We start from the raw sequence: 12038 nt of genomic DNA on the forward strand, positions 1-12038 counted from the left end.
TAATTGTAATGCTCAGTAGTACAAATGTCAGAAGAATTAACTGGAACACATCCTAAAATCAGTTTTCCAGATCAGAAAGTTGAAGGACCTTCACCAACCCACACAACCTCAAAATCCAATATGGCTGCCATGCTAATGAAACATGACGGCAGCTGCAGTATTAAACTATTTACCAACACCTCTGCTAGTTTATATCTCTTACACTCAGGCAAACAATGTGCAAACTCTATTAGAAAATAGTGTTTTATTGCATAAAATTAAAAAATTAGGAATAAATAAATATGTTATGATTGGCTTCTGTCAACGTAGTCAGCTTGGTCATTGAGCACAATTAACTAATCCCAATGCAACATCCTCCCCCAAACCATGTCCCAGCTTCTGAGGTAAATGGCACTCAGCATTATTTTAAAACTATTATGAGTGTTCAGAAAATCAAAAGGGAAATTACATAATCTTTTAGGTAAATGTTACAATGTTTAACATTTTATTAGCATATACCAACAACTGGAGATGAAATTATATTTTTTACATTCAATTTCATTTTATAAAAATCTACTGAAACAATTTGGCACTCACACCATAAAGAGTAACGTAATACAGTTAAGTGTAACGTCACTACTTAGTGTTGTGACAACTGATTTAACCATTCAGGTCTAAAGTTCATTAATGGTTTTATAATAATGTTATAATGTTATGCACAAGCATTCATTATTAGTGCCGCATCGTGCAAATAGTCAAAACTTCAGGTAATTTGTGCTGAAATCAGTTTCTGATAGTCAGATCGTCATAGATGAAGCACACGTCAAACCGTTTGGGTTTAACAGCAGAATGTTGTTTACACAGTAACCTGTTTTTCTCTTTTCTTGTCCACCATGTTCCTGTGGGCTCTACTGTATAAATGATTATGGGTACAACTTCCTGTCAGACAGGAAGTAGCAGTAAGCATTGGTTAACCATGGTAGCAAAGCACGAACTGTGGTTTATTTGAAAGTAATTATCATTCAGTTTAGCAGATGAAATGCCATTTTTGTTTGGTTTAAATTTATTTAAGAACAGTAGTTTACTAAAATAGCCTTGCAGAGTTCAGGTTGTGTTCATGGCTGCACGAACAACCAGACCAAACTAAAATCAGAGGCCATTCCATTAATTCGGGTCCGTGTTTTGAACACGGACCCGAAACAAAAATAAGTGTTCCTGTGAAATGCTGAAATGCTACAATGTTTCCACCTCCTACCTAAAGATGAGGAATTAAGAAGAATGTGGCTGAAAAAACTGAACTTGAACAAAACGTTGTACGAGCGCTCAATTGACTTTGTGGACAAACGGTGCACGGAGGAAAACCTGCATCCTACGTTGTGGTTGGACAACAATAAACCACCGGAGAAGAGACGCTGGATCCGCAGAAGGATTGAAAACAGTGTGACAAGAACATCAGGTATGATTTCAAGTGTATGAAGCAGCATTATAGCATTTGTTCGTCTTCAGTATTATGATTTTCTCTGCAATGAACCCAAGCTCAATGATGGAGGACTTTAAGTCTTTGGCTGGGCTCTGTGTCTGCTTTAAGGTAAATAAGATTATGTCCCACCTCTTTTAACAAAACATCACTGACTTTATTACTGTGTAGATACTGATACACCTCAGAGCTTTTCAGCTTGTTTATCACTTCACCGTCGGAAGAACCGAGTCAGTGAAGTAGCTAAATATGCTAGTATAAGTAGCTAAATATGCTAGTAGATGTAATCTGCGGCCACTTCTTCAGGTCGTCCTCCCATCCCTCATCCACAGTATTAAGCAGTTTGATTATATTGTTCTGTTTGAGCTCTGACAGGTGATGTTCCTACATGTTTAAATTAAATCCACAATGCTCGGAGGAACTACATTAGCTCGTAGTGTTCACACATAAACAAAACGCCGGTTCTGTTCCGCACCGGAAGTCGTGCCCATAATTCACTTATGGCAGCATGAGGGCTAGGAATAAGGTGGATTAAAGCAGATGTAAAACAAATATTTTTTCAGACATGAAAGCAAGTGAAAAAGTTGTTTCATATTTTTAAATGTTTTTATTACGTATTTTTACCACAAGAGGGACTAAAGTTTGGATCACTGCCACTGGCTGAAGTTGACTCAAATCCCTGGAAACTAGTCCACTTTTCCTCAACAGAGTCAAATGAATGGATGTTTAATACATGTAGAAAAATGACAAACACAAAATACCCACACCATCTTAACGCACTATGTATTACTACTGCTGTGTATTGCTTTGTAAAAAGACAAAACGTCTAAGATCACTTGTTTCACCTGCTCACAAGTCATAAATTCAGAAGAAAAAGAAAAATGTGGTCAGATTTTAAATTGATCACCAAACAGTCCAGCTCAGGTTTATCAGACAGGCTGGTTTTCTGAAGACAATGTTAGAAAAAGAAAAGGAATAAAATAAAATTTGAGCTTTTAGATCTTATAAATCTTTCCATTATTCCAATTCCAGCTTTTCTGTTTGAAGCGTGGTGATCTGCTGACCGACACAAGGCTTTGAAGTCATCAGTCAACATGCTGCAGACTCACCTGATCTTCTCTGGTCCAGCTTTGTTCTCTGGGACGACTGTTGTGGACTCCAGCGCTGGTCTGAGGGGCTCTTTGGATAGTCCTCTGTTGGTTTCTGCCTGGTTGCTCTGAGCAGAACTTTTGTGTTGGCTCGGAGGACGTTCAGCCACTTCCTCATCCACCTGAGTGAGACGAAACGCTGCGCCTGTAACAGAAAGACCAAAAAAACAGAGAAGGAGGTAGTTTGAAACGAAGACTGGAGTCAGTTTGATTAAAACACAAGATGTACCTGACTGAAAAGAGCCGATCTGAGCAGGAGGAGGAGAGGAGGCGGTAAAAGCAGAAGAGGAGTGAGGAGGTGCAGGGAGGAGAAGGGCAGCAGAACGAGCTGGAGTCTCTGGGTCGCAGAGAGCATCAAGATCTGGACTAGACAACAGAGGGACGGGGGTGATGTCAGCAGTGGGAGAGGGGCCTGATGGAGGCCACGCCCCCTGAACACCTGAGGAAAATGAACAGGAAGGGAAAAAAGGAGACACTGAAGAAAATTAGAAAGCTCGCGTGAAGGAGGCTTAGAGGAATGACAGAAGACGACAAACAGAGAGAAGTTGGATGTGAGGAAGGCTATAACTAAAAGATATATTTTTAAGATTAGTTACCTGAGGAGGTGGGAGGTTTAGGGAGAGGTGGTGCAGATGAGGAAGAAGCAGCATCAGTGGAAAAAGGAGAGGGAGAGACGGGGCGGGCGACTGATTTTACAACCTGAGGTCGGAAAACATGAGAACGACCTGACAAGCAGGAGGAAAAAACGTACAAAAAAAATAAGAGGAAAAGGTGAAAAGTTTGGGATCAGTGCTGATGAGATCTGTGATTTAGATTGGAAGAAAGGAAAGAAAGAGGCGAAACACACCACAGACTGAAGCAGAATCATCTCTGGTCTGAACCTCCGGGGGGCGCCGCTTGTATTCAGCAGAAGCTTACAGAAAGAGGAGCGCAGAGACAGGAGAGGTGAAAACGACGGAAACTGTTAAAACAACAGAGGTACGGCAGCCCTAAAGAGCAAAAACACTCATCTTCATGCGTTTCTTCTCAAAACACAAAAAACAAAACAGCAAATAGTTACAGCAGTATTTTAACAACTACAAAGTATGTTGCACTTCTAATAATTTCCTGTAAATGTTCAAAGGTTTTCAAAAAGTCTTGTTTTAAACTTCACCGTTATTGGGGACTGCCTAGTATAAGGCAGCTACCTATTATTATCCACCTAACAAAGGGTTTCTTAACTTTATATCTTACTCTTCTGTCAGCTTTAATGAGGCCCGAACTGCAATGCGTACCCCCACAAGTCTTTTATCAAAACGACCGGCTCGGTGCCACAATGTGTGCTATTACTTTTATTGGCGTCTCGAGTTACCATGGCGACAAAATTTGCAAAGAAAGATGCCATTTTTATGTCATTTTTCATAGACTCTGGTTGCAAATCAAATATCCAAGATGGCCACCTGAGCTAAAAAAGAAAAAGCCTATATCAGCTAGTTTTAGTGATATTAAGCTGACATTTGGTGTGGTAGTAGTTGAGAGCAATGCCCAATAAATAATGCATTTAAAAATATTGAGATATGGCTGCCCAAGCTAAATTTAAATGCTTTAACTCAGCTAATTTATCGAGATGAAATTTGGTGTGGTTATTGCTGAGACTTCCCCATCATATACTGAATCCAAATCAAAACTCCAAGATGGCCACCATAGCTTAAACAAAAAATGATTAACTCATTGATTTTTTGTCATTTTGAGCTGAAATTTGGTGCGGTCATATTTGTACCAAGTTGTATTCTAAAGACTATGTAAAGTAATTATGTTCATAAAATACGACCAAATATCTTGTTCATCATTGTTTTTTTGTTTTTTTAAGGTTTGGTGATTCAACAAAACTTGAACATGTTGTCACAGAGTGAACCCCAAAGAACTGAGATCAGGAACAATATTTTATTTATAAAGATGGGGCAGCTTTTATCACAAAGATAGTTTGGGTTTATTTTGAAACTTTTCTAAGAATAAAAGTCAGAGACCTTATGGTTTCATTTCTCTTCAGCTGCTTTCACTTTCTCCATCTTTAGTTCCCTCAGTAGAAGTTCTGCTCTTTACCAGTTCTTTGTACTTTGTTATGAGTGCTTAGTGTATATTTAGTTGATGTTTTTCTTAGTTCATATCTTAGATGTTATTACTGTTTTTCTTATACATTTTATTGTTGGATGTAACTGGGACCCCGTGTACATAATTTCGCTCCACCACATGTACCACATGAGGTGCGAATGACAATAAAGAAACTCTGACTCTGACTCTCATGTTCTTCCTGTTTAGTATTTTGTGTGTCTTTCTTTTAGTTACCAGTTTATTTTCTCTAAAGTACCTTACTTGCAGCACTTTTTTCTTTAGTTGTGTGTAATCAAAGGCTTCGTTTTTTTTCTGTTTGGCTTGTTTAAATTTTCTTTATCCACAATCCGCTTCATGACAATTACTGAATGCCTTTTTAACGTCTGTCTATCTTAAGAAGCAACATGCATGAGAATGTCAGCAGATCTGACAGTTTGAAGCATAATAAACAGTGAAATAATGGAAAATGATAGAAGTTTTAGATCGTGTGACATTTTAATAAGAAAAATCCTTGAGTTGGTGACTGATCAAACTGAGTTGGACTTTGTGAGTCTAATGGGGAGTTTTGAATCGTTGATTAACATCATCCACTCGTCTACGTCTTTCTGGACTTGTGATCTCACTGGTTAGAAATAGCTCGTCACCTTCCCTTTCCATGAGTTACAGCAGCACTGACTAAACATTTAGATGCTCAACTCAAATATAAAATTGCATGCGTTGTGAACAGTGCACGCAAAACACCTGTTTCCTGGACGTGGTGTAAAATCATGCAGAAAACACAGACATGTCAGACCACCAAACAGCTGCAACTATTAAGCTTGAAGCATGCAGCTTGCCTGCAACTTGTCCTGCCTCTCAGTACCTTTTGCTGGGCCTGACTGGAAGATTCTGGGCAGAGAAGGTGGCTGAGAGACGGCCCGGGTGAGAGGGGGCTGAGCAGCCAGAGGAACGGAGGACAGGGTGGAGTTTTGGGGTGAGAAAGGCTTGAGAGGAAAAGGCTGGGCGGAAACAGGCTGATGGGTCAGAGTAGTGGATACAATCACAGAGGACTTTTGGAGACTGATGGAGGATGATGTGGTTGTAGTTTTAAGTGATGATGATGAAGGGGAGGGAAGTTTGAGTAACTCTGAGGACAGGACTGAGGCTTTACTTGATGTTGCAGGACCTTCAGAGCAACTGGAGGAAGGAGTAAAGGAAGCTGAGGTGGCTGATGATTCTAATAAGGCTGAAGTAGAAACAGGTTTGGAGCAGTTTGGAGATGGAGGGTGAGGAGGGACATCAGAGAGGGGAGGGACAGAGGAGGCACTCTGGACTGGAGGAGCGTCTGCTGGGACCTGCGGTCTTGGTGGATTCAAGCTGGACTCGGCAGACTCCGGAGGGACAGCGCTAGGTAGATTTTTATGCTTGGCCCTGGGAGATGGCTGCGGGGAGGGGCCAAGGGACGGCTGGGTCTCCGGTTGGACAGGACCAGCAGAGAAAGGATGTCGGGAGCGACGGGGCGAGGGGCGTGGAGCGATCGGTAGAGGAGGGCGAGAGTGGACAGTGGAAGGAGGAGGACCAACATCCTGTCCACAGGCTGAGTTCATATATGAAAAGAAAGATGGTTGAAATGAAACCGAAACAAAAATGGTCCTGTGATTTGTTGATCACATCACCTAAATGTTTGAATGAAAACAACATGCAAACTTTAGAAACTATAGAAAAACAAGTAAAATTGCTTAATAGTGTGACTACCGAGCACTGAGTCACTGCTGAACTTTGCCAAGAAGCTGAAACTGAGTTCAGACTTTAAAAAGCAGAGTATTGGCTAAAAACTAACAGCAAAACCACAAGCGGCAAATGGCTACTCAAATGTTAGTAGCAAAAAACTACTAAAAGCTTAAAGTAATAAAAAGCTCGATAAAAGTAGAAAAATTGTAGCTAGAACCTAAAAGAAGCAAAAGGCTAGCTAAATATTCAAACTAACAAAAAGATATTTAGGAGGTAAACAATGAAACTTAAAAAAATTGTAAAATGCTTTTGAAAGAAGGCAAACACTAGCTAAAAGCTAATTGTAGCAAAATGCCAGCTGAATGTTTAAATAGGCAAAACATTAGCTAAAGGTTAAAGGTATCAAAAGACTAATAGTGAGGGAGTTCTGCTCTGCCAGCTCCTGCTCCCACGTTCAGACTCTAATTAGCCACACCTGTGATCCTGTGACTTGATGAGCATGAGGAGTAGAAGACGCCTCAGAAGACACTCATCCAGCGCTGGAGCGTTACCTGCCAACAGTATTTCTGTTCTAGTCTTATATTTGTGGTCCAAGCTAAATATTAGTGACTTGTGCTTTTTATCGTGCCTCCAGCGATGTACCTTTGACGTCATGTGTTCCTGAAATCTCCTCTGTGGATCTCAAGCTCCTCTGTGCCTCATCAGCTGCCTCCACACCTTCCTACCACCTGCCTTTCACCTGTACCTCTTCCACCTGGAACCATTTGGGTCTACTCTCCCCACGCCTGACCTCAACCACCAACGTAAGAGAGAACTGCAACATCATTATCACCCTCGTCATCCTAGACTCGAACCTTCTCTCTGCTCCTCAGGGTTAGTTCCTCCCCTGGCTTATTGCTTATATGTCACCTTGTAAATAAAAACTGTAAACTGATTCGGAGTCTCAGTCTCTGTTCTCATTGGTCCTTACATCTGGGTCTAGCTGCAATCGTCATAAATAGTAGCAAAATGAAAGGAAAAAGTCACTTTTTTCTCAGCTTCTCCCTTGTGAGGGGTCAAATGAAAGAATGGGCAGTTGCTTAACGCCGAATAGTCTTCCCGATGTAATCTGGGCTCGAACCAGCAGCCTCAGGATTATAAGACACAGCACTGACCACTGAGCTACCACAGTCTCAGCTAACAGTAACATAAGAAACCAAAAAGAGAGCACATTTGCTGAGGCAGATTTCCACAACAAGGGTTTTGTTTTAAGGAACTGAAGGGATTTAAATGTAATTGTACGAGGAAAATATTTGTAAATGAACGCACTGCTGCATGATTACAGTAAATAACACTATAATAAGTGGCAGAATTCAGAACATCTAAAGACCATAAAGCAACGCTGAATGCTGTTTTCAGATGGAAACCAGTTCATAAGTTTGGCATGCAAAGTAAAAAGGTATTTTAGCTGTGAAAGTAAGCAGGTGTTGTAAAGTATATTTAGTTATGCGCTGGTTATAAAACTAGTTTTAACATCCGTGTGTTCCCTTTTTAAAAAAAAAAATCTGTCTGCATTTACTTTACACCTCCTTTCACAGCGCTCATTTCGCTGATGATTTCCAGTAAAAATAAAGACATTTTAATACAATTATTATTCAGAAAAACAAATACAGCATAAAGGAGAGCTACCTTTACTTCCAGTATTTCTTGAGCAAAGTGACTACATTGCATTACAAGTAAATGGTGTGAAATTTTGTCTAACCTCCAGAGCTAGTTGTACACATAAATATCAGACACGTTGATCTTTATGGCATTGCCAAAAAAATATAAAAGACACCCTTTCAATTATAGGGTTTTACGCATCAGGACTTAGAAAAGATGCTTATATTTATCTCCAGATCCTAAATGTGACAAGAAAATCTTCCTCTGACTAACACTTCAATACTTTTGGGTCTATCATTGGATCTTTTTGCTCTGTGCATATATATGCTTTAGTACATTGGTGCCACGATTCAATGTTTAGGTGAGAAGTATTCAAAGAATCACACCAGAGCCAGAGACAGAAAAGTGTGAAATTCTGCAAGAGAAACACCTTCTTGTCTTTGGCAAGAGAAAAGTGAATGATAGAAAAGATGGAGCTACCTGAAGCTGGAAATGTGGCTCCAGTGGAGGTTGGCTTGTCAGGTGGAGGGGGGGCGGGGCGGTTTGGACGAGTTAGAGTGTGTGGAACTACAGCAGGGGTCATAAAAATAAGGAGTGCAGCGAACAGACAGACAGGAAAATAAGAGAAGGCAGAGAGGACAGAAATGTCAGGGCTGCAGTGAGTGATACACACCAGTGAAGAACTAGAAGTCCCATACCTGCAGCAGTACCAGGCTTCTTGTCCTCCTCTTCATCACTTTCATTGAAGTCGTCTAGGTTTCCAATATCAGCGGGTTTTACACTCATCAGGCTGGCCAGACTCTGCATGTCTTCATCACTTGGAAACGAGAACAAACATTCATCCCATCATCTCATCATCATCACAAAGTCATCTTTATACGTTTCTCCTCTGTGACACAAAATAGCCAAACAGAAGATTTTAAGCAATTTGTATGATTTTTGTGTGAATGCTGATTTTTAATTTCTTCTTTTCTTGGTTTTTTTATTTTTATTCCCCCCCCCACCCCCCAAAGTTTATTTTGCAGTCTAACTAACGCTAAACTTTGTGCTGTTTTAGCCATTTAGATATCAAAACTTTCACCTCATTAGGAGGAGTACAGTGACTATTTATTTTTTTTAACTTTCATAGTACTGGTATTTGGAAATGTTTAACCTGACAAACAAATATTTTCCCCCATAAGACTACATTCAGCTATTTTCTAAATTATTGTTCTCTATAAATTATCTTCTTATACCACCTTTCAGCTAGCGTTTTGCTACTTTTAGCTATTTCTTTTGCTGAATTTATTCTTGTTAATGTGATTGTTGAGTTAGCTTTTTGCTACTTTTAAGTAGCTAGGATTTTTCCACGTAAATGTTTCAGCTGGCATTTAGCTCCTTTTATCTTTCAGCTAGTGTTATCACCTCCTTCAGCAACTTTCAGCAAAGTCATCTAGCACTCAACATTTAAACGGCATTTTGACAGAATATACCAATTCTCTAGTTAAGATCATACTAGCGCGCTACATTTGTCAATATCTGATGTGGATTTTTGTATACAGCAACTCTATAAAAGCCGAAAGTAACTTACATTTAAACACTTCTTATCTACCTATGAATACGAACACACCAGAGACATTGTTAATTCATATAGTTTTGGAGTCTGTTGTAGCAGAAAGTTAAAAGACTCACGTGGCTTTTCCTTCTCGAACGAAGACACACGACAGCGACAGCTTGAGCGTGGCCTCCACCACTTTGATTGACAGCGGCTTCAGGGTCAGGGTGAGGTCGGTCTGGGTTGGAGTCGGACTGGCAAATCGTTTCAGGTTGATGTCAGCAGACGCCAACACCTTACGGTGACCCTTGTTCTCCTGAACAATTCAATACATTTAAAGTACTTTGTTTTGTATTAGATTATTGCTTCCTGTCTATCATGAAAGATAAATAAAATAATGTTTTATTGACAGAACAGTTTGAATGCACTCACAGATTAAGAGTTGAAGTGATACTTACACCCTCAAGGACAAATGTCCATTCTTTGTCTTCAAACTCTTCAGCGTTGAGTTCCTGAAGGGGTGATAACCAAAATACAGTTTAACAAAGTTAGTCAGGTCCTCTGGACGGATTTTTTTTTTTTAATTGTTGAAACGTTTCGTCTTTTGTCCTAAAGACTTTGTCAGTCTGAGGAGCTGCAACAAACTCAGTCTTATAAATAGCACCTAGCATCAACCAGTTGGCTGGTGACAGCCAAAACTAGCTGCTCACATGATCAAGGAGGACCATCAGCCTAACAAACCGAGCCACTTGCTATTAACTTAGCATTAACTTAACACTTGCATTAACAATCGGCCGAGATATATATATATATATATATATATATATATATATATATATATATATATATATATATACTAAAATAAACTACTACTTACTACTTGTATTACTATTCCTACTTCACAGTTTTTCACTTATCGCGGGGGAGCTGAGAACGGAACCCCCCACCATAAACACACGACTACTGTATTCCTAAATTAATTTATGTTTTTCCTTTATTTCTCACCTGTCCGTTGATGCGTATTGTAAACTTTAGTTACCTTGAACAGAGTAACAGAGATGTCGATGTTTTCTGGGACGGGCCACACCACCATGCCTCTGTAGGGGTTCTTGATCCCAGGCTGCCAACTGTGGAGCTGCACAACACACAGCACATTAACACGCCTGCTGGACTCTAGGTGTTCCTGTCCAAACGTCCAAAGCACCACCGTGTGTTTTAAACAGCATGAAGGAGGACTGTCTCTAAAAGTGAGGACATTCAGATTAGTTTCTAAAAATTTTGACTAAAAAGAATAGCATGATTAAGGGTTTTAACTTTGTTTTAGAGATGTAAATTTAGGTACATAGTGGAATTACATTCTGAGCTGAGGAATGCGCTACATGAGTAAATGTCCTCACAAAATAGCTAAGCAACTGAGTTTGTTTTTCTTATTACATGCTAGGGGGATTTGAAACTGACCGCACAAACTAATAGGTTTTCTATATTGTGCAGACCGAATTGAAGCCCTCACAGGTCCCAGTGGGATTAGGACCGGGATAGGAATTTATGTGATTTTAAGGACAAGAGTAAAGGAAAGTGCCTCCTTAATAAGAAAAACATGTCTGTTGTTGTTTGGCAGCTTTACCTTGGAACACATGCGCCTGTTCCTCCTGGTCCACACCACCCTCAGCTTGTCTGGCTGCCTTTAGAAACACAGAAACACATCAAGTCAGTTGTAACAATATCTCACCTAATGTGATAATTAAAATGATTACACTTTCTGCTCGAATGCAGAAAAATTAAAAGCCTATGAAGGAATGCATATCACAATTCATTAGACTGAGATCATCTGTGGAGAAAGGAAGAAGTTATAACCAGTTTGGTCAAACCTGAACAATGTTATCTGCTATCTTATGCCATATTGCAAGACATATTAGCGCTCAGAGTAAGTGTTGGTAAAGACGCAGCTTTATTAGCTGTTAGACTGTAAAACTGTAGGCTAACAGCTGAGGCGAACATCTCAAATTGTTCCCACTGAGATCACAGATCTCTTTTGCAAGGGAAGTCTGTGCCTGAAGGCAGTCTAAGTTTTTGGTCTGTGGTCGGAAACCAGAGTACCCGGAGAAAACCCATGCAAGCACAAGAAGAACATGCAAACTCCACAGAGGAAGACCCCAGGTCCAAACGGGGATTGAACCCAGGACCTTCTTGCAGTGAGGCAACAGTCCTAACCACTGAGCCATTGTGCTGCCAACAACATATGCATTTAAACACTTGGGCGATGGTGAAGAAGATGATGATGGTATTAATGTACTGAACAGCGTGTACAGTACACACAACATAAAAAAAACAGGTTTAAAAAAAACTGCAATACAGTGAAGCTGCAAGAACTGAACCACGACGGATGACTGTTTTCACTTTTAGATAAACATTACAGATATATATATATATATATATACTTTGTATATACATATATATA

The 12038-nt window shown here is 39.9% G+C and overlaps 1 protein-coding gene and 1 pseudogene across 1 annotated transcript in view; both read right to left on the minus strand.

The window, feature by feature from the left end:
* The window catches only part of LOC119420849 (trichohyalin), a 28892-nt gene extending 25664 nt beyond the window's left edge, over nucleotides 1–3228 (minus strand). Inside the window, exons 1-3 of the mRNA XM_037688274.1 lie at nucleotides 3201–3228; nucleotides 2834–3043; nucleotides 2566–2749 (exon numbers count right to left, since the gene is read on the minus strand). The gene's annotated coding sequence lies outside the window, so the exon portion shown is untranslated. The remainder of the gene's footprint in view (nucleotides 1–2565; nucleotides 2750–2833; nucleotides 3044–3200) is intronic.
* The window catches only part of LOC119420850, a 22684-nt pseudogene continuing 12943 nt past the window's right edge, over nucleotides 2298–12038 (minus strand).

This window comes from Nematolebias whitei, chromosome 14 (genome assembly GCF_014905685.2).
Source record: "Nematolebias whitei isolate Nwh7 chromosome 14, NemWhi1, whole genome shotgun sequence".
In the NCBI taxonomy this organism is placed as follows: domain Eukaryota; kingdom Metazoa; phylum Chordata; class Actinopteri; order Cyprinodontiformes; family Rivulidae; genus Nematolebias; species Nematolebias whitei.